The 24,485-nt window shown below is 35.1% G+C and overlaps 1 protein-coding gene and 1 long non-coding RNA gene across 4 annotated transcripts in view; one reads left to right on the top strand and one right to left on the bottom strand.

Annotated features, from left to right (window-relative positions):
• LOC102153465 overlaps positions 1 to 4,388 on the top strand; it is a 111,964-nt gene extending 107,576 nt beyond the window's left edge. For both annotated transcript variants that reach the window (XR_005372522.1, XR_005372520.1), the window contains one exon: positions 4,247 to 4,388. This is a non-coding gene — a long non-coding RNA (uncharacterized LOC102153465). The remainder of the gene's footprint in view (positions 1 to 4,246) is intronic.
• Positions 1 to 24,485, bottom strand: part of LRRTM4 (leucine rich repeat transmembrane neuronal 4) — a 706,237-nt gene that overhangs the window by 567,517 nt on the left and 114,235 nt on the right. The window lies entirely within an intron of this gene.

Below are 24,485 nucleotides of genomic sequence, written 5' to 3'. Positions count from 1 at the left end.
ACAACAACATATTACCCCAGGGAGTATCAGGGGCAAAATAAATGATATGAACATGAAGCTTATGCTGTGTGCAGTGCCTTGAGTCCTCATGCACCATCTGCCAGCTCCCATGAAGGTGTGGCAGGCGAGCCTGTTAGCTTGCAAACAAGGTAACATCTCAGACCTTTACAGTGCCCAACAAAGACTAGCTTACCTAAACAGAAATCATTCCACTTGAGATAAGCTATGTAAAAACTGGGGACATGGTAATAAGTTGGAAAGCATAAGGCTAATAGTTAATAAAATTACTTCACCATGTTATGTTTTTGAATAGAGATCATCATATTAAAATGTCCTCAAACTTGTATTACATACCACTTCACTGGACAGTGAAACAGAAATATGATACGGGATATTTACAATGGTTCTTTGCTTGGTATTTTCACAGGACCTGGGGTAAGATCAGGTCCTCATTCTTTTTCTGCTCAAATTACTCTTTTGCTGCAGCCTTTTTGTTCCTCACTAGATGAAGGCCTTTGCTGTAGCTGTGTGGCAAATTGATTTACCTGACAGTGTAATGGAAGACTAAGGGACATACCCATCTTCAGGAAAGGAAAAGTCAGATTAGTGACTTCAGTCTTCAAAAAAAAAAAACCATAATAATAAGGGTTTCTGAAAGTGAACAGGCATTCAGGTCCTGTGTGTACAGAAGTGAATGAAATGAATCTTCACAGAAAAGATTAGATTAGATACAGAATGTTAAAGCTGGATCAGACCATAAATATAATCTAGTCCAAGTCTAGAGAGATTTGGTCACTTGTCCAAGGTCATACTATGTAGTTGGTGGCACACAGATCTCATAACTACAAGGCCAGCATATTATTTCTCTACACCAGACATTCAAAACTGTGACAGCAATACAGATGGAGTTTGCAGCCCCTGGTCTGGGGAAAATAAATCTGAGAGAGTTTTTTTTATTCATTGTCTTTCCCTTTCATTCCCTTTCATTTTTGTGGGACCTTTATTTTTCCTTCATGCAGTTGTGTTACAGTTTCATGTAATGTAAGCATTTGGAGATTTATATTGTTTCTCACCAATGTTAATTTATAAAATTTCTGTTAATGAAATAGTAGGAATCAGTTTGTTGTCAATTATATTTCAAATTTGGAACTTAGGATGTTTTCTCTTTTGTCAACAATTCCCAAGGCAGGCATGTTAATGAATGTTTTTTTATGTCAGTAATTCATTGTGCAATTGATTCCTTTCAGTGAATTAAGTAAATACATAAATGAATATACAAAATAGAAAATAGGGGATCCCTGGGTGGCGCAGCGGTTTGGCGCCTGCCTTTGGCCCAGGGCGCGATCCTGGAGACCCGGGATCAAATCCCAAGTCGGGCTCCCGGTGCATGGAGCCTGCTTCTCCCTCTGCCTATGTCTCTGCCTCTCTCTCTCTCTCTGTGTGTGTGTGACTATCATAAATAATAAATAAAAATTAAAAAAAAATAGAAAATATTCATATGTGCTATCTTGTATAAAAATTCATACATCATTGCATATATTTTTAGTTTAGAATTCCATATATAAATAGAAAGGTTTATACATAGTCATTTAGATGATATAACTACCAATTAATGTAATATAGCCATTTCATTAGAAGTTAGAACATATTGCAAAATTCCAAGGATATAATTGATTTTATAGAGTTAGGTACTGAACTATGGGAGATTTCCCACAATGTCCATTAATATCTTGCATATTCACAAGTATCTTAAAATTTATTTTTAAAAAAGTATAATTGAGCATGAAAAAAATACCAGGTGACAATTCCACAATCTTTTAAAGTATCAATGTTTATTTTTTTGAAGATTTTATTTATGTATTTATTCATGAGAGACCCAGAGAGAGAGGCAGAAACACAGGCAGGAGGAGAAGCAGGCTCCACACAGGGAGCCTGATGCAGGACTTGATCCCAGGACCCCGGGATCATGCCCTGAGCTGAAGGCAGACACTCAACCACTGAGCCACCCAGGCATCCCTAAAATATCAGTGTTTAAATAAGTGTCAATCACACTGCCATTCCAAATTAAATTAATTACATTTTTATTGTAACTATATTTTAACATATTTACAAAAGAACAAAGTTAAGAATTCAAAGAGTTGAGAACTGCTTGGTTTTGATCTAAAAAGAAATTCTTTTTGGAAACTGTAAGAGACTGAATTACTTATCAAACTCTAACTGCGGGAAAGGTACCGAAGATTTTCCTAAAGCAAGGATCAAAAATAAGGTGAACAGAGTCCTGATAAGGTAGAGCCATTCAACTGTATAAGAAGCCAAAAGCAACTAGTCGGTGGGTCATTTCAAGCAGGTGATTATTTTCTCCTTGCCTTTGTTTAGATAGAGAAACAAAACAAAAAAGTGATTTAAAGGGCCTTGATGTTTGTGAACCTTTAAGTGCTATCTGGTTAGCACAGTGAATTGGTCCTTTGTATCTATTTCCTGGGTGATCATCTTATAAAGATTGATACTTTCTTATATTCAAACAACCTACCACCAAAAGGAACTTCAAACTTCTATTCCAAGATGGTACTGCTGAATGAGCTAACAAACCCCCACTTGTCCCATCACCCTACAAGGAGAAACAAATCTCTGCCTAAACAAAATATAAAGAAGAGCCTTCTTTCCTTCCTCCTTCCCTCCCTCCCTCCCTCCCTCCCTCCTATGCTAGGTTTTGCGAATTCAGTAGGGAGCCTTTATAGAAATCATTATTAGGAATGGCAGACAGTTCAGTAACTGTATTGGTGCTACCTGGGTAAAAGGAATTCCTGCTCTGTCTTGGGCTTTAAGGGCTCAGGATAGAACAAACACATGTCCTAAAGAACACAGCTGCCTTGTTACTCAGAATCTAGCATTCATTCTAGCATTCAGATCCAGCACAGGAAAGCTCTTAATTCTAAACATTCACTTTCATAGTGATACTGTTTAGACCCCAGGAAACACCTCTTCACATTTTCACCTTATTCCTTTTAAACATGAAACTTTGAGTGTTATAAAAATTTGTGTGTTGGATGGCATTGGAAAATGGACGATGTTTTAGATATTAGAGAGAACTGAGCTTACATGTATTTACTTCCAATGTTAGCTTGAAGGCAATAGCTTCTTGCATAGAGAAATATCATTTCCCAGAAAGGTGGAGCATCCATTTTTATCTTATTATTTCATTTTGTGCTTCCAGTGTTCCTCACATATCATTGCAATTTTCCTATAAGCTGTACATAGCAGCTGGGAATCATTTTTCACTATGAAATAATTTATATCACTGGTAGATTAGTATATATGAAGGTTCATACATAATATGTGTGAAGCATGATACCTGTTCTTAACACTGGCAACCGGAAAGTTCTTTATAGCCTGGAAAGCTAAAATTGCAAATAGTTTTATTATAAAAAATGTTATAAATTTGACTTACATTCTCAAAAAGCTAAATAAAAGGATCTTGATATAAACATGATTTACAATTTTGATTTATAGTAATTAAAATTAGGAGACAAAATAAGCTATAATTTTAATAATTTAGAAGAAAACTATTATTGTTTTAAGAATATTTTGATTTATATTTTCATTTTTATTAAAATATATCCAATTCTATACACTTTGTAAGCAAATCCTATTTTTAATTTTTAATCTTTTTGGGCATTGAAATGAGTGCAAGACTGTTAGAGAAATAGGAAATTCAAAAATGCAATACTGAGAAGAAAAAAACTGAAAACAAAAGGAAATATATAATCTTCAGAGAGGCTGCCTGTTATAATTTTTAAAAACTTGAGACAGTGAAATGGAGCATATTTTTGTGGAACATGACCCACTTAAAATTGCAATCAGGACATTACAAATATAAAGCAATATTTAATTACTTAATTAACTGATCGAAACAGTGAAACAGAGTAAAAAAAAATATTCTCATGAAATCCACTGCTTGAATAGGTCAGATGATAGCTTTATAACTTTATATTCTTTACTAGTTGAAGATTTAATTACCCATAGAAACAATGGAAATGTATGTGTTCTTCTATTTGCATATATTTGCTCGTATATGCATGATATGTCTCTGGAAGGGCACATGGAAAACTGACAGTGGTCATCTTGAGAAGGGGAGTAGGTGACTGGGTGAATGGAGCAGATGCTCTCTATACTTTTTGAACGTTGTGTCTATGCTACCTGTTAAAAAATAAATTGTTTTTTAAGATTTTATTTATTAATTTGACAGAGAATGCAAGAGAGCAGAAGCAAAGAGCAGCAGAGGAAGAGGGACAAGTAGACCCCCTGCTGAGGAGGAAGCCCAATGCTGCTGGATCATAGGACCCTGAGTGTGCTGCTTTAACCAACTGAGTCACCCAGGTGCCCCCCCCCCACCCGCCCAAAAAAAAAAAATTGTTTTCAAGCAAAAAGAATTTAAATGCCTTGGTTGAAAGTAAGAAAATTCTTCCTCAGGTCATACTATTTCACTTCTGTCTTCAATGCATATTAAGGAAAAGATTATAGCCTATAATTCTCTACAGTATTTAAACAAGTAATTGGATGTCACTTACCTAGCATATTAAGAACTGTGCTGCCAATGAATAATCAAAGATGGGCAAAACATAAAGGGTGACTAAGAGCCATACCTTAATTTTGCTGCTATAGCCTCTTAAAAACACTTTCATTTCATCTGATTTGCTGCCTTGATATATTATTAAACTAAAGATCTCTGTTTTCATTCAACATACTTTAAAAATGTGTCAAACCGTGTATATTAAAGTTTAAAAAGACAGTCTCCTTTCCCAGAGCACAGAGTCAACCAGGGGTACTAACAGGGGAAAAGGCAATTGCAGTATTATTTGATAATTGTTAGAAAGTGCTAAAACTGGAACACTATCGGATCATATTAAGAGAAAAGGTACATAACTCAGACCAATGAGCAGGAGCTAACAAAAGGAGGAAGGGAAGGTTGGGGAAGATCTCTTCAGGCAGAGGATTCAAGACAGAATGAGGCTCACTATAGGTGAAGTTTAATTTACAAGGAATAAACTGGAGAGGAAAGCAGGTCCTACATCACCTAAGGCTTTTCTGTGCATTATTTACTAAGGAGTTTAAATCTTATCCAGAGGGCTCTGGGGAACCATTGACAAGTTTTTAGCAGGCAAGTCACTGTGATCAGATTTGTGTTTTAGAACAATCACTTTGCTACAGGGTGAATAGATTGGCCAGAGACAATTAGGAGACTGCTGGAATTATTAGTCAGAATGATTATGGTCTAAAGGAAGAAGGTTGCAGCAGAGACTGAGATGAATGTATAGAATTACTTGTTAATTGATCTGTTTTGGGGTTGACACACTGGGGATTAGTGATCTCCGTACAGTGTACAGTCCTAGTTGCCAGATACATCAAATAAAAATACAGGATGACCAGTTAAGTGGGAATTTTAGATACAATTTATTAACATAAAATGTCTCATGTAAGTTTGGCACATTATGCTAAAAAATTATTCATTTTTTTTTAAATCTGAAATTCAAATGTAACCAGGAGTCCTGTATCTAATCTGGCAACCATATTGCAGCGAAGTATTGGATATAGCACCTCCATTTTTATGACATTCAGGAATCCCTCTATCTTGTATCGCAAATATAAGTTTATGTTTCATTTAACACAATTCATAATTTTAAACCAAGAATACCTGAAAAATGAAATCTAGGGCAAGAAAAGACTGGAAGAAAGGAAAGTTACTTGTGTAAAAATAAATCGATTTGAATAAAAAATTCAAGGAACTTATCTTTATTCTATTAAAATACTTCTGGATTCCATCCAGATTTTCATGCAGGAAAGTAAAGGATTATCATGATGTTTGTGACAATCAATTTCCCCATATCAGTATTTTTCTCTGTCTCTCCCTTACTGTTAGGTTTTTGCTTTTGCTTTGGAGGGAAGAGTTCCTGAGAATTAATATCTGAGAAATTTCTAGTCTTAAACCTTACATATAGAAACTCATTTCATTAGTAAAGCAATTAATGAAGTAAGTATTAATATTATCCTAGCTTTAAGATATCTGTTCTGTAACTTCTTTAAAAAGGCACAGAAAGGTTAAAAATTTGCTTGAAATCACATAGCTAGATCTCAAAGTAGCCAATGCTTGAATTTAGATCATTTTGACTTTTTACAATACCGATCCTCATGAAAAGACCACCTCACCAAAACTTTGCTTAAACCTCTTTGATTAATTTACAGAATTTTGTAAGCTGACAATTATTAATGTTGCTCTGATGCTTCCTTCATATTTAGGGTGCTCTGTATGAAAATCCATTAAATCTAATATAAGCCTGTGTTGATATAATTAAAATATGTTTGCTCCATGTTTATACACTGAGACAAGTTAAGACTAGCTGGCCAGCACTGTTTGCAAAACTTCTATGCTTTAAGTACATTGAACCAAAACCTTATTTCAAACTATTTAAAGCACTCACAAAATGTGTGGATGCTTTAGTATCCATTTAATATTCCAGTTCCGTATTCTATCAGTTTTTCTCACCTTTTTTTTTTCTCTTAAATGATTCCATTTTCCTAATTTTTGCCATTTTTTAAAAATAATTAGATAAAATGGGTATATTTCTATGATATTCGCTAAGAGATGAGAAGTTAATTTTGCTCATTATTAATCACTTCATATGTTTCATGTCTTGTAATTGATGTTTGTACTGAAACATTTCTTTGAAATTATTAAAATCAGGATCATGTTTTGAATCATTTAGATTCTGTCATTAGGACATGCGTAATTTTGTTGGTTTATATATGAAAGCCACCAAAATGATTTATCCATGTTAAAGACTGGCTAAGATTTTAAAAGGCTGACACAAAAAAAACCTCACAAACATGTATAAGTATGTGTGTGTGTAAACATGCATACATGCATCTATGCATATGTATTACACAACTGCCTTCAGCAGGAAAGCAACCTCTACAGCTACTGAACTGAATACTTTGTTTATGCTCTCCTTATGACATTCATCATTTTTTGAGCTTATATTCAAGCTATTTATGCATATTTCTCATCTCCCCTAAGACTTTTACAGGTAGAAACTGTGTTTAATTCATCTTTATATCTCCCACAGTGCTTAAGCACAGCTTTGCATACTGTTAGTACTTTTCAAATATTTGTTAAATGAACGACAAAAATAAATAAATTTGTTTACTTGACCCCTCAGTTTAGAAGGTTTTTTTTATGAAAATGCAGTAAAGTCAGTTCCCATAAAAGCTTTTTCTCCCCCAGACCTTTTATTTCTTACTGATGTATTTCCTAGACCTTAAATTATTTCTCTAATCAATAAAGTAGCATCTCCTACTGCAGATGTGAGGTTAAAAAGGGATTTAAGATGAAAATAGAAAATAGTTGAGATTTATTATCCCACCTTCTGATTATACAATCCTTCTCTATTGTCCAGTGAAGCATAATATCAGTTCCTGATACAGTAAGTTAACTGAATAATCTAAGGATGCCAAAGATCAAAAGCTTACTCCATAGAATGTCTTCAGAGACCTGTGATAGCTTCACAATAGGCAACTAAAACTCCTCTTCCTTTGAAAATAGAAGTTGACTGAAATGAATAAAGGTTTATAAAAGTATAGAAAACTTTTATCAGCACTGCTAATAGAGAAGGAAACAACCACTTTGGAAATCTTCAAGGGATCTCTGCTTAATTCAGTTGAAATGGAACCAAATTGAGGGGCAGTCATATGCTTCCTGAAAAAAAATCAAAAGAATCCCATAAATGTGCCTTAATTTTATATATTTTTTTCTATTTTAAAATTTTTCTTTATTTTTTTGAGAGAGAGAGAGGGAGAGCACACATGGGCATGCAATTGGTGCGCAGGGGCAGAGGGAGAAGCCAATTCTGCACTGAGGAGAAAGCCCAAGGGGTGGCTCCATCCCAGGACCATGAGATCATGACTTGAGCTGAAGGCAGATGCTTGACTTGACTGAGCCACCCAGGTGCCCCAATGTACCTTAATTTTTGAAAAGTGAGAACTGGAAAGAAAAAATTAAGCTACTCCTCTAGGAACCTCTTTGGCCATCCTAGATAATGAAAAAAAAAAAAAATATATATATATGTATTTCCAAGTCAGATGAACTGGTACTGTAAATGTAGCCACACTAAACTGAAATCAGTTAAGTTTTGCTTTGCTGAGGGTCTTTCCTCATGCTACAGACCCCTCTCTCAATAGTGCTAGCAGTGACAGAGAAGGAAGCAAGGCACATCAATCCTTATTTATGGAATATAGATAAATAGAACAGAAAAGCTAGTCCCAGGATAGGGAAGTCAAATTTCAAAATACCTCTACTGGGATTGCCCATGGCAATCCTACTCTTTGGTTTCTGGATCATTGACCCAACCAAATAAAGTTGTATCAGTCAATTGTTAAACTCCAAAAGTAGTATCTTAGTCATAGATGTACTAAGAGTGAAGAGATCTGACTAGTTTATTTACACTTTTTTGAAGTGAAAGCAAAATCATACATATGGACCATTTTCCTCCTTCAATAATAAATAAAAGCAAATGGAACCATGCATTTCCTTCAACAGAAAAGAAAAATCAACATTCCTGAAATAAAATAGTACATAATATAAAAACATACAAAGATAATTATTTGTACAGGCTTGACTTCCATTAAAATTATTGAAAATATGGTCTGTATGTATAGAAGGAACTTCTGACATGCAAAAGTGCAGATATATTTTGTTTCTGGAAGGAAAAAGCCCCACATATTTTATTCTTTAATTTTATTTTTAAAAATATTTTACTAATAACCAGGGTGGAAATTATACCTATGCCATTAAATATGGAAATCACAAGTTAATATTTTCTCCTTAGATAGAATATAGCATGATTACTGTCAAAAGTTATAGGGATTATGGTCACAGAATTAAAGAAGATTGAGATCAATCTTGACTAAAATGGCCTTTTAATACATGAGTACTCAAAACTGTTAAGGCATAGTTTGTTGACTTCAAGGGAGAAAGCCACTTTGCTGTCCTGGGCAAAAATTTCCTTGGATAAAGATTTAAAATATTGCTCCTTAAGAGGAAATTATGAAACAGAGAAAGGCCCCCTTCTTGCCATTGAGAAGTTATAACTCTATCTTCTGATGTCCTTTGGATATCACTAAATAGATACAGAGGCTCCTTCCATTGAATTATATGTGTAATAAACTCAATTTTTAGAAACATTCAAAGCAAATGAGTTAGCTGTTTAAGTATTTGTTATTTTTCCTATTTCTCTAAAAGAATGATAAATAGCATATGACTACCAAAATGGGTGTTGCCCCCACAAACAACTACTCTCATTTCTAGAAACCAAGGCATTTCAAGCCCATTTTTATCATGTAGATACATGGAGAAATTAAAAGCACTTTAAAATGTTCTCCATTAAAGGCACTTGCCATCCTCAAAGCTGCCGTGGGGATATAGTCTCTTGGGTTAGCTAAAATCTTTTCTTTTCAGCCACTTTACCATATTAAAATATAATATCAATTCAATTCCTTTACAAGTAATTTCCTGCTTTTCTTAAAACATAACTGTTCTCTTAGGAGGGATGGGGAAATGTTGGAGAGTGCAGATAAAATTGATCACTACAGATTAAACATGTGTTCAAAGTTTAGAATCTGACAGTTTGTCTGTAGTCCATGTTCTGAATAGAAAGAAAAAGACTTTGGAGTTGTATGTGTGTAAGTTTCTGGGCTTCTCCTTTCTTTTGCATCATAGTCAATTGACCAGAGTTTGGATCCTGACTTTCATTGCCTGACTTTGGGATCTTTTTTTTTTTTTTTTTTTAAGATTTTATTTATTTATTCATGAGAGACACACACACAGAGAAGCAGAGACACAGGCAGAGACATGTCATGGGGACATGACCCCATGGGTCATGCCCTGAGCTGAAGGCAGGATCATGCCCAGGATCATGCCCTGAGCTGAAGGCAGACACTCAACCTCTGAGCCACCCAGGCTTCCCTGCCTTTGGGATCTTGAGCAAGTTGCTAAAACTGTGTCTCAGCTTTCTCTTCTGTAAAACAAGCTTATTGATAGCACCTATTAGACTTACCTTGAATATTAATGAAAATAATGCAAAGTCTTAATTATACCGTTGGTTTTGCCATCATGTTTATCATCTTGCACCGATGAATCGATTTCTCTTCTCTTAATGGGGGCATATTAAGGAAAATAGCATAGTTTTCTTTTCTTTAAAGTTTACCTATGCACGGAAATGTTGTAAAAAACATTTTGTAAGTCAACACAAGAAATAAAATAGCATTTATTGAGCAACTATTATAGCAACTATTATATACTGAGGTCTTTACATGTATTATCTGATTTTAATGGTAGTTTTGTATTTGGACGTTTTAAACATCAATTTCTTTTTCAACACTTCTTTCCCTTAGTGTTTACCTCAACTACTACATAACAGAACTAATGCTTCAGAGTTTCTCACTTATTCATATTCACTTAACTGACGAGAGATTTTTATGAAATATCTATAGTGATTTTCTAGAAGTATTCCAGATGACGATACACCAAGTCCACCCCCAGTTCCTCGCTTCCTTCTACAGGTCTCCAGTGTCATCAGGAAGATATAGAGTCTAGTAGTTGTTGCTATTCACCCTTATTTTTAGTTGACAGTAGAAGTACTCAAAAGAGCATGCAACGGCAAGATTATTTAGAAGATAATTATCAATATTTCTCAGAGATGCATACCGTATGTCTCTCCTTTGCCTACTGTATCATGTCTGAATTTGTGAGTCTAATTGTCCAGGTCCTACAAAAGAAAATTTATTAAAATAAAATAATGTAAAGGAAAATAAATGAAGAAGGGAGGAAAGACAAACCGAAAGGGAGGGATTGTTAGAGAAGGAGGGAGGGGGGAAAGAGCAAAAGAGAGAGAGAAAGAGAGAACCAAAAACTGAGGTGACAGCTATCTCTAGTGTCTACATTTTGTGAACATTTTTCTGAATAAATCTGAGGATGCGCACAAGATATGGTCTTTCCCTGGGTAATAAGAAACAACCTCAAATCCTCTTAAAATCCAAGACAGCTTACAGATTTTTTTTCTTCGTGTTAGAGCAAAATAATGCATACTAAATTATGAGAGTTTCAGGAAAAACAGTGTCAGAGGTTTATGTTTCAGTGACCCAGCTGACAGGGGTAAGTTATTTACTAGTAAGACCAAGTAACCTGCACACCAGTTGTTTCCAGAACAACAGATAGAACAGTTAAGTGATTAAGCAGCATTGTTGCTGCTAGAGTGTTGAGCAACAAGGTCAACTGAAATCAATGACTGAATATATGTTTCTTAAAAGAAGGCTATTTATACATAGAAGACAGTACATTGCTACTATCTCACTTCTATTCTTCACTTTACCCATGGGTAAAGTTATGCACAGCAGGAACCTCCAACCTGTGGCTTCTAGTACAGCAAAATACAATGATTGACTCTTTGATTTGCTTATGTATCAACAAATGTTAGCTGAATATAGAGTGTGCAATATATGCTGGGAGCTAACCAAATGCAATTTGAACAGATTTTCGTATTTCTCAAGTCTCTTTTTTCATGCATTGTCTAGTTGATTATCAGAATACGTATGTGAGGCCATACAGAAGTATTTTCATTTGCATAATTAATGTGTAACAGGTGCAGTAATAACTCGAATCCTAGAATAAGTTTCAAAATCAAAATCAACATCAGACCTCAAGTCCTCTGATTCCATATTTCACATCCATTGCTTATACCTTCAGTCCTTCCTGGTTATAATGGGCTAAACCCTCAGGATCTTAGAAACAGGAGGTGGAGGGAAGACCTCTAAGACTGGGTTTTGCTAATTAAACACAGACATCAGCAGACAATGAATCAGAGAAAAGATAAGACATGGCATTTTAAAAAGACTTGATGGCTTACAGGCCAGCACGTTGTGATTATAACTCGATCAAATTATTTGTCTGTCATCTCTAAAAAGAATCCACTCTCTAAGTGTGTGTGGCAGTTTGTAGGGCACAGAATCCAAAGAGCCTCACACAGAAGAATCTCTGCAATGCTCATTCCAGAGCTGTGCTGAACTGGGAGCTGCTGCTAGCCCCAGACTTTGCCTCTTCTAACTCTACTAAGATGCTCTGTGTGAAACTACCCGCAGGTTATTACATGCACATGCCACTAGGCATTTAAACTCAGATTATTATACCCCTTCTTTCATCCTGATTCTATGCGAAATAAACAGAGCTATGGATGTTATTGTCCTCCCACATGTTGGACTGAGTGTGCTATTGCCTTATTAGTAAATGTTTAAACTGACATGTTGTGTGTAATTTGGGTTTCTACATTCCTTGCCTACAGGGAGACTCTGTACCAAGTTTATCTGATACCATTGTCAGTGATGGTTCCCTTTGGAAATTACCAGTCTGGCATTATGGTTTACACCTTAGTCTCATGGGCTTCATTTAGGTGAGTCAAACCCCAGGTGACACATCCATTCTGGAGGAAGAGCTGACAGATTTCTCCAGCAACAAGGCTTCAGGCCAGACACAGGAATGCAGCAAATTCCTGTATATCATTCAACCCATCAGGCTTTGAGAGAGTCAACTAGCTGGCCTGACCCAGAAACAGATTCTACTTCATTGTGTCCTACTTTAAACTTCCAATTCTTCTATTTCTGCATAAATGCTCCAAATATTTCTACCAATGTAAATCATGTTCTTCTAATTGTGTTAGGACTTAAAAAAAAAGTCTTCTTGCAAAGGAACTAGTCATTTCAAGAAATCACATCAATTCACAACACGTCCTGGTAAAGGATAATGAATAATGATAATAAAGTGGGTCTAGAAAATATTCATTGGCTATGGAGCCAGATTTGTTTAGAATTCAGAACACTTTTGAGTTTTAGAAAAGTAATTAATCACATATTCTAAATATTGCATATTATATCTCAGAGGGGTCCTAGCTACACCTTATAATCAAATGTATTAATATTTTTTTCAGATAAATATATGAATGGCTGCAGTAAATGGGACGAGTATAGGGTAAAAAAAAGTCCCACATAGATTCAGGTCAAGTTTTAATGTCAAATGAATTACAAAAACAGCTTTTATTTTTCAGAATATAGATTTCAGAATTATGGATCTTTAATGATAACCAATGTGTACTTAGTGAGTTCTCATTATATTATCACAGTAATCTTACAAATAATTAAGTGGTTTCTAACTGTCCACATATAAAGAGAAATCAAAAACTTGAAAACCTTACAGTAATTTGTCCAAAACACACAGTAAATTGCTGACAACATAACAGAAATCAGTGACCTTGCTCTTAAATATAACAATTTCACTAACTTCAAAAAAGAAATTAGGAAAGATGTGCCAGTTAAATCTTTTACCTCCTTCCTTACTGTTCCCACTTAGACGTGGCTGAAAGTACAGACCATAAAGTCAGACAACTTGGACTAAAGGCTATCTCAGAAAATTTGGATAAAGGCACTTCAAACTTGCTAATGCTAATTCATGAAGTGGCAGACTAATGATCTCTATAATAGTGTTAGCATAACTAAAGGAGAGGTCATATGAATCGATACAGAGTATGTTCACATGTGACCTTCAGCTGCCTAGGCACTGCCCTTGCAGGATTTACTACGAGGCTCGGTCCTATGCCTCATCACTGACCCCAAAAGACTGGATGTAAAGCCACAAAACTCTTCTTTCTCCTGGTCACACCACCACTCTTCCCCAGTATTTCAATATCATCATCTATGACATTACCTAGTCTCAAGAAAAATGCATCAGTTTGAACTTGGACACATATCCCCATTATGAGCTACACACAGCCTAATTTGAGCCTGAACCCAGTCTGTCTTTCAGCTCTGAAAAAATGTCCTCATCAAAAGACTCCCTCAATTTCTTCTCTGAATATCTCCTTCATGAAACCAACCTGCCCTTGCTTCACTGCCCATGCTTTCAAGAAGAAGCTGCCTTTCCTTTATTTTTTTTTTATTTTTTATTTTTTGCCTTTCCTTTATTATCTACTACTAAATTTCCATGATACTTGGAGAAATGTAGAGCTTTTCCTTGTCATTTCCAGACCACAAAAAACCCTAGAAGTTTACAGAAAAGAACATGCATATCCTCTCCCCTCATTTACTATATCTGTACCTGTGTGTTACTCTCACTTCTCTCCTTTTCTATAATGGCAACTCTCCAAATATTAACAAGAAGCCATCCCTTCTAACAAACTCAACAACCTAAATCAGCAATTTCTTTTAATCTCTTCCCCTTCAAAGTTTTTCCTTTTTAATCCATACCAGCATATATGCATACCACAATATTCCCAATCTTCATCTGAAGTGGGAGAGGGCAGGGGCACGCTTGTGTCTACATCTTTCTAGCCACTAAACTATTCTCTCTTCCCTATGTCAGCAAAACTCTTCTAGAACAACCCTATAGACACTGTACCTATTTCGTTTCTCCTATTCTTTCTTGAATCACTTCCAAAATTTCACAATTTAGTGCCATAGAAACTGTCAATGTCGTATGTGGGTCAATTCTCCATCTTCACCTTTACCTTAACTCACAGTGTATGAACATGTTGACTCCATTCTTACTGAAACCCTTTCTTTGATGATATTGTATTTGTTTTTTGTTTTGTTTTGTTTTCTCCACGGCATGATGCTGTATTCTTGTTTTTTTGTTTGTTTGTTTGTTTGTTTTGTTTTGTTTTTTTTGCCTCCATCATGACTTTTCACAATTGTTTTTGCTCTATTGCCTACAGCTGAGTAATTGACCCCACAATTTGCTCTGATGCCTACAGCTGAGAAATGGCCCTACAATTCACCTGGCTTCCAGACTAAAATGTTTAAAATAATTAGATTTCTTAATTCCTCTTTCACTCACAGCTCATCCATCAGAATGTATAGATGGTTTGTTTCTCAATAAAAGCTTTTGTAGGGGTGCCTGGGTGGCTCCGTTGGTTAAGTGTCTGACTCTTGATTTCCATTCAGGTCCTGATTTAGGGCAGTAAGATTAGTCCCAGTGTCATGTGCTGGACATGGAGCCTGCTTAACATTCTCTGTCTCTCTCTGCCCTGCTCCTTATCCACTTGCTTAAGCAAAGGTTCTCTCTCTCTTAAAAGAAACAAAAACCACTTTTCTACCACCTTTATACCATTGCCTGAGTTCAAGCCCAAAGGATTCACCTGGATAATTAAGGGAATTTCCTGATAATTCTCTGTTCTATTTCATGCTTCATTTTTCTCACCACTTTGTTTCATGTTTATGTAGTGCATCTAGAGAGGAACTTCAAAAATGTATCAGATCATGTCATTTCTCTGCTGAAAATCCCCCCAAATTATTTACTCATGAGCAAAGTCTATGATGGGCCTATACAGCCTTTCACGGATGCCTGTACATATATATTGACTATCTACCATCTTCAGGGCTCTGTATTATAAATATTCTGTTGTTTCATTCATGAAAAGTGTTCACAATTTTTTGCTTCCTACTAGTAATTACCGTAATTGCAGTCAACGGTATTATTTCTTAGATTCCTATGAGTGTTTTCATGTTTCACTACCTTTAAGCCATTCCCCACACTGATCCATAAAAATCCTTCTAAAGTACAAATCTTATCATACTACTTCTGTGCTGAGGCCCATCTAACATTGACTCTCTGTTAACCTAAGGTAAGTTTTAAAGTCCCTAACCAGATCAGGAAAAATTCATAATACTCAGTTTGCTTTTCTATCCTAACTTTTAATGTTTATTCTCCACGACCCATCCTTTTCCCACCTAAAACAAAAACAAAAAATAACCTTTCTTTGTCACCTTGATTCTAGGGCTCTATGCCTATTGAACTAATTTCAGCCCTCTGATTATTATCTGTGATTTTATAGATACATATTGATAATTTCAGTTCCTTCTCTCCAAAATCCTCCAGTTCCCTTTTTAGCTTTATTTATCCTAACCCCTGTCTGAAGGTCTCTTGTCAGAATTCCATGGCAGCAGAAAGGTGATTGGGTTGATTAGTTAACCATATCCTGAGCATATGCTCAGAAATCACTTATTGCTACCCACTGGCTTGTCATTATTGTATGATTGCAATTTCCTTAAGAACAGGAGCTATGCGTTGCCTCAGCTAGATATCAATACTTAGTACAGTAACTACTTGGAGTACAGTGAGTATTTAATAGTTATATAAAGATGGAATGAATAAATAAATGAATGATGAATTAGAAATAATGGATATTGAGAAGACTTCATATATATATATATATAACTTCATACATAATATAAATGTATTTATATTTTATTTAAAAAGTTTACCATCTAGTATATTGACCTTTTATTTCTTCTTTATCCTTTTGCTCTACTTAATAAGTATTTAACAAATGAGATCTAACTACTCAGTAGTGGGGTTGGGACTTGGTGGGTCCCAGATAACTCTGAGGTAATTGGCAGGTCTTACATAATTAGTCTTAGATAATTCCTCCCTTCAAATCTTTGTTCTCTGTCTGCTCTTAGATATATGTGTCACATTTTACCATCACTATCTTGAAACTTAATCCTACCCTAACCTTGACTCTATCATGCAATGGCCAATACTAAATATAATTAATTGTTGTTGTTGACTTCATGGTCAGTATGTCTTTTTTTTCTCCATTTATTTGAGAAATAGACATATATTTTAAAAAAGGAAATTTGGTTGAGAGATTTTCTTTTTTTACTCACTAAGGGGAATAAAAATGTTTATTACACTTTTCTTTCATTTTATAAATATACCTTATAGATAAATATAATACAATGCAATTTATTGTTACCGTTTTAGCAGATCCATCCTGGAATTCAACACAAATCTGTTAGAATCATAAGTTGTCTTGCCTGGATAAATAAGAACACCATTTCTATTCTGATTTATTGTTTTATATAGCAGAATAATCCTTAGATCAGCTCTTATTCCGAGAATGCTTCCTGATGGTATTCTGGTTTCTGGTTTTGCAAGTCACTCTACTTTAAAATATGGTCACATAACCAATTTATAGAAATGAAAAACAAATTTGAAATTGTTGTAATTGTGTGCTGGGGAAAAAGCATGCTCTTCAGTTGTCACTATCTCTAATTTCCCCATCATCTTTTTTCAGATGGCTGCTACTTAATATAGGCAAAGAGTTTTATTCAATTCGATGTGTCAGCATTCTACAATAGTAATATTGTGATTAAAATTTTTTTGAATGTTAGGACTTTCTCTACATTTCAGAAAACTACATTTCAGAAAATGACACATTTAAATCTTCTAATAGCAAAGGAAGCATGTGCCTTTAAGCAAACTTAAAGAGACGAAAGAGGCCTTTAGAGGGAGAGAAAATACCGCAAGAATATAGTAGCTGAACACACTGTTAACATATATGTCATGATGAGAGTTTGACCTCTGATTGCCTCAGCTTGGTGAATTATCAAACGGACTGAAGAGTTACGGGGTTTTCTTTCAACACCATTAAAACCTTCAAATTTCTACAAAAAATAGTTCAGCCATAGCCAGATTCATCTAGCCCAACATATTATGCAACCTGCCTGTCTCACAGGAGTGGTGGAAAAGCTAATTAAAATGGCCACAGGAAACTTCTAAATAGTTAGCTGCCTGGAATAATAGTGAAAAATAGCATTTTTAGTTAAGTAACAGGAATCACTGAGTTTCTTGAATTTAATGTCTCTAAAGTTTTCCATGAACCTCCACTCTTCCTCCTTCTTAAATCATCGAACTTTCACATTATTGGTGAATTTGATGTCACTTTTAAGGTAAATTTATAAACTTACTAAATCCTCTGCAATCAATGTTACTAAATAGCAGGTGTAAGCCATGATTTCAATTACTCTTATAATATAATTTTAAAAGTCTAATATAAAAACTCTGCTTCCACAGATGTTTGAGTTGAAAGCTTCCACTTATCAGTCTCACTATAATTGCAACCAAATTAATACAATTTTCTTTGATTTATGGGCAAAATGCTAATTTTGACTTGGCTGCCCTCCTCGGAATTATATAAAGCCCAGCAGTAGTTTTACTTCTTCACCACTGAAAACTGTGATGGGGATGGAGACTCTTGAACATGGTCTATACCAGCTATATCTATGAAGTGGGCCACCTCTTACCACCCTAATCCTTTAAAGCCTTGTTTCTGTTCTACAAAGCAACAAGCATTTACTTGAACATGATAGATCTCTCGGACTTTGAACCTAGTTTCATTTCAGTATGGAACATGACATGAGTACATCACCCTATCACTCCTCCTCACCAACGTCTCTTTCTTCACTCCCCTTCAAACCTCACCTGGCTAATACCTATTTTATGTTTGGTATTTGATTCAAAGATATGCCCTTCAGGAAGTCTCTTCTAACCAAATGAAATTAATTTAGCAACAGAGCTACTCCTGAAACAAAAGATGTGTTGGCAGCTATCATTGGTAAGTGGCCTTGAAAGAGAAAGGGAATTTGGGAGCCATTAATCAGGACTTCAAACCCAGCCATCCCCATTTACCCAGTGCCTTCTTGCATTATATCTGTTTAGATTACCTGTTTCCTCATACTCACCTCAGTCTAGTAAGTATCTGTAATTGGTTTACATAGCTTTTATTTCTCTCTCCTATCTTTGTGTGTGTACATGTCTGATTCCTACAGTAAAAAATGAGCTTCGTAAGAACAGAACTAGCTTCCTTTTCTTTATCTCTGTAACAAAGCCTAATAGTACAGAGCCAGTAGATATCGGATAACTAAATGAAAAAATAAATTACAAACAAAAAAATAGCAAATCAGAAACACCATGCACATTTTAATAGATATTTGCCATAGTGACCTTTCTTCTTTTAATGGTTAGAAGATAGAGATTAAAGAGAAAATATTAAAAAAAAAGATAGGAGTAATACCTAGAAATTGCTCACTAGAGTTTGGACCGAAAACTCAAATTGAGACAATTTATTAATCAACTCTTAAACTAAGCAGCCAATTAATTATATTGTGTTTTGTAATAGGGACTTTTATACACATCATCTCTCTTGCTAATATTAGTTTAGATTAGTAGTAGGAAAATCATTTTTATATTAAATCAATAATATCATCGCTACTATGAAAATTGATAGTCATCACTTTTTTTGGATTAAACTCAAGTATCTTCCATCAGTATGAAAATATATTATTTCCACTTCATATAAAGAAAAACAGTTGAAAAATTTTCTTGTGGGCACCTGGGTGGCTCAGTGTTTGAGTGGCTGCCTTTGGCTCACGTCATGATCCCAGAGTCCTGGGATCGAGTTCCACATGAGGCTTCCCACAGGGAGCCTGATACTCCCTCTGCCTCTGTCTCTGCCTCTCTCTCTGTGTTTTTCATGGATAAATAAATATTTTTTTTAAAGAAATTGTTTCTTGCACTAAGTCTACAAATAACAAGATAATGCCAGATTACAGCAATTTTATACCTTAAAAATATGACTATCAAAAATAGGTCTTTCCCTTTTAATGGGAAATAACTAGGAAAATATACTGTACAATACAAAGGGAGAAATAAATTCTCCTTCAGCAAGCAGCTGATGTATATCCTATGATGTTAACAAGACTAAAGCACAGGACAATAAAGCCAATCTCTTAAATAGATAATTTCTAATTGTAGAGGAAGAATTTATGCCTTAGACCTGGATTATTGAGCTCACTTGTAATTAAAAGTAAATCTCACCAAGAAAATCTCACAAATAATTGGTACCTGTTTATTTGTTCTGTGGTATTCATCAGGGCAAATAAATTTATACATGCATGTCAATCTTCCATGCCCCTCATTTGAGAAAAACTGAGAAAGGGACAAGGAAAATAATATTTGGTTAGGAGAAAAAAATAACATATAAACCAAGTAAATTTACCTTTATATTATGTTTAGAATGTACCCCCCAAATATTGTTTTATACATAAAGGATGTAATCTTTGCATGAAACTCTTGAGAGCTGACTCTAATCATTCTGTGTTGATTCTACACTAATAGATACTCTGCAGAATGAAGCTTTAATTTTAGACAAAAGTACATCTACTTTTGAGTATGTGTTTTAAGTTCATTGTTTATGTTTTGGTGTGTTTTGGCAGCTAAAGGTCATTGGTATATCTTGGCAAGATCCATAGCAAATTCATAAATATGCATTTAAAGGATTGAAAGTAGTTTCACCTACCACTCTGAGGGCTATTTCACTGCTGCCACAATCATCTTAAATCTAGCTCAAGCCTTTTTCCAAATCATGTTTGAATAATTTCTCTTTGATCAAAGTATAGGTTTTGAACATAGAGATCATTAAATAATGCAATGACACGGGGCAAAAATCACAAATGCCTAACTATTGTTCCTTTGGTCCAAACCCATAGCCTGTCCTTTTACCCCTGGTAAGTTTCAAGAGGGAATTCCTACAAGAAAGTCTATATGCACACACATAACAAGAATATACTATTTTGACAAACATTATAAAAAAATCACCAATCCTTGTTAGAAAATATGTGCTCTATACACATTTTCCATTTTTAAAATCCATTTTCTGAATTGAGGCTTTCTATACCTATCATTTAATCTCATCTAATAAGAGTGATTTTTTCCCCCTATCTACATTTGTTTATTAAGAGTGTGGGCTCTGCTATGCACATGTTATCCCTTTACTATGTTTTTTTTTTTTTTAATCCTATGGAATTAGGATATTTGTTCTTATATCTTCTTGTATCTGCTTCTGAAATTTATCTTCCAATTTGATGATTCTTTGTTAATAGCTCAATATTTATCATGGTTTGAAATATTTTTCCAGATATGAGTTTTTACAGACAAAATTATATCAGGTCATAAATCTCAATTTGAATTCATCATTAAAAGATGTTGCTACTAATTAGGATATTCTTCTGTTAAGTTTAGAATTTAAGTCCCTAAAACATATAATATAAAATCAATATTCAATTTGTTGCAATCCTGTCCACAAATAATTCCTACCATGTGTTTTTTCATGAAGATATGCAATTGTAGTAACTGGTCACTGGCTCCTACATTCATCCAAACTGCTAGTGATCTCTGAGTATCTCACATCCTCTTGTCCAAGTTAGATGTTTCTCCTTTGTCAAACCCTAATTCCCCATTGTGGCCCTTATGGTTCTATATTATAATTGCTTTTTTACTTCTCTGACTCTGCCAGTATACTAAAGCTCTTGAAAAGCTTTATGCCCATGTTAAATCTCTATAACATACAGATGTTATAATTTCTGTTTAATAAATACATTTCCATGAAAAATGGATACCAATTAAACAGCCAGTTAAGAAAATGTGTAATAAATCACATGTGTATGTTCTACTGTCTACTAGTATTAATGATTTTTGCACTTTTTAAGAAAATATAATGGAGCCAACCTGTCTGTATCAGAAAAAAAATATAGCTGTTTTTATCTAATGATACAAGTAACATTCTCCCACTGAAAGCATTTCATTTGTTTATTTTTCAATGAACATTGAATCCTGCTATCTGGAAATTTCATCAAGATAATCAATGGCAAAAAAAAAATAAGACAATATTTTTGCCCTACAGGTTAGTATACAAATTAAGTATAATAAATGTACAGAGTATCTGATACAGAGTACTATTTAACTGAGGGTTGTCTGTCTTTTAAGTTGGATAGTTTGTGTATTTGCATGAACACGAGCATGTGGGTTTTTACTTCCTTCAGAAGAAAAGAAAAAAAAACTAATAACTGGAAAAGTTCTTTTAATAAGAAATACCACTTCTTCAGCTTTTCCTCTTTAAAAAATTTTTTTAAGGATTCTATCTTAGTTGCATCTTATTGCCTTAAGCTGATGCTAAAGTTGACTGAAAAAGTTTAAGGAATAATGGTGATCAAACCCAAAATAGAAAAGGAGAAGCATTTGCAACCTCCTAGTGCAACACTTCTCCTCTGGTGGCAATCCTATACCTTCTTGTGCCACTTAACATCATTATAAGCCAAGCAGAAAATGTTTCCCAACAAGAGAAGCTTGACTTGGCTCCTTAAAGGAAACAGCTTAGATGAATCAACCTGTCACTGCTAAACTTGTTCCACAAATCACGATTTCTTGAATTTTGGAGAAATAACTTGTTTTGTTTTTCATATATGTTTCTGAAGTATCCATGCACAGATATTGCAGGTTCTTAAAAATATTATACAAAATTATCCAATAGAAAAATAATCACCAGGAACTTTTTCATGTCAGATATAACTGGTGTCTTGTATTTTGGGGACATGAGGCCATCCGCATGAATAGGGAGCCAGTTTTGTTGTGACTTTTAAGGTTTATTTTAAAGAACTTCCTGCCCTGAAATAGCTCCCATACTGTTACTTGAAACCCCTATTAGATATCTTAAACCCTGAAGATTTTGGTCCTCCCATTTCCCTATTAAATTGAAATTGCCTCACAGTATGTAACACCATAGGAAGCATCAGCTAACACCTGATCAGGGATTCCTTCCCAATCTGGCAGACAGCTAATTAAGTGAGATAGTTCCTATGGGAGATTACATTGAGGATGGGGGGCCCATAAGGAGGAGAGGAATACTGACTGAGAAAGAAGTTGCTACGGAAAATTTGGTCAAATTGCATGTTTTGGAAATCAACACCATTTTCTTTTCTACTCACTAATGTAGTGATTATAAACCAGGGATGAATATGGAATCATTGGATGGGAGTTATTAAAACCATATTCTAAGCTCCCAAATTGATTGAATGCATCAAAATCTGTGGTGGATAGACCAGGTCTACATTTTAAAATGTCCCCAGATAATTCTTTTACATACGCCATTGCCATAAAAAGCTAGTAAGTTAACTGTATTAGGCTCTGTTCTGTTCAACAAATGTTCATTGTAAACTTACTATGGAGAAGGAACAACATTGAGGTAGTGTGAATAGACTAGACATGAGCCTCATTTTCAAGGAAATTATAATCTACCAGGAATAATAAATCATGAGCATTAGAAATGCAAGGAATAATCTAAGTACTATAAAATGCTACAAATAAAAGTTAGAGGAATAAATTACTTTTGAAAAGAACTTTCAGGAAATGTCTCCTGGAGCATATATTCAGGCCCTCTTTATCTCCCCTCTTCCCCTTCTCCCTTTCAAAGGACTCTGTGGGGTGTCTATCCCACAGCCTTGGTTTCCATTGTGTCCCTAATTAGGTTAGGTTTAAGACCACAGGTTAGCCTCAGCAAAATATGTGGGGGTAGTAGGGGTGAGGGGGTGGGTGGAACAGGACTGTAAGGATGAGGAGGTGGGTGGAGCAGGATTACAGTCATTTTCCCTTACACCTTGCCCCAGGATAGGGTACTCAGGCATTTGACTCCATGGCCTGGGGTTTCCAACATGGCACTCTCCCTACATCGATGCATTTATTTAGGCAATTTATAGAAGGCTCACTGCCATATAGAGCAGTGAGCATGGCTCTGAAAACCAGGAATGAACACAACCCTTATACTTGGGAACACATGAACTACTGACAATAGGACGTTGGTTTCAGGCTCTGAGGCTATGCCATCCCTTGATCCTCTCACTTAAGTTTAGGAATAAGCTTCTGTGGTATCTGCCAGTTACCTGTCTCAATTTTAGTCCTTCCAGGGGCACAACTCATGGTAGTTACATGAGTTCTTGAAGGACTGACCAATTGTTCAATTCCACTGGCTGAAATTCTGCCTCTCTTTGGCATTATTCACCTCCAAGTACACCTGACATACATGGCTCCTCAGTGCAAGGAATGGCAGGTAGGTCAGTGGAGTAGGCAAGGATGCTAGGTCTAGGTGGAGAATCTGAAGTTTGTGATACAGCCAAGATTCTAGCAGGATACCATTTGAAAGAAATTCATTTATCTCCAAACAATGACTAGCAGAGTGGAAGAAAAGCATCTTCTCTTAATATGTTCCACTCCTAAATTTTCCCCAAATCTCTACAGCATACTACAATCACATCTGTTCAGCCACCTAGCAAATATTCAGTATTTACAAGCATTTTGCAAGCAGCTACCAGTGTTTAATCTTGGGATGATGCCTTCTTGATGTGCTAATCCTGAGGGTATTTTTACAGCCTAAATGTGAATTACTGGTTGTAAAAAAGAAATTTGGCTGCTTCAAATTATGTCTGTCTGTAACAGGAGACATGACAACATTGAAACACAAGGTCATGTCTGTGCAATCAAAGCCCATTAGAGTAACTTTGGCTGCTGGATTATCTAGGGAACAGTGTATAATAATTAATCAGAAATTGCCATCATTAATGAAATATAGTTTTGAAAATTATTCTACATTTTACCAGCAGCACAGCATGGCAGAGATAAATTTGGATAGAAAGTTAAAATATCTTAATTTGGCTTTCTACTATCTAGTTTTTGTAACCTAGTTTCATTATCAGTAAGTTGGAAAAAAAGGATGTTTACC

The sequence above is a fragment of the Canis lupus genome, chromosome 17 (assembly GCF_011100685.1).
Source record: "Canis lupus familiaris isolate Mischka breed German Shepherd chromosome 17, alternate assembly UU_Cfam_GSD_1.0, whole genome shotgun sequence".
Lineage (NCBI taxonomy): Eukaryota > Metazoa > Chordata > Mammalia > Carnivora > Canidae > Canis > Canis lupus.
The sequence above is the reverse complement of the archived record's forward strand: the minus strand, read 5'-3'. Positions and strand labels throughout refer to the sequence as shown.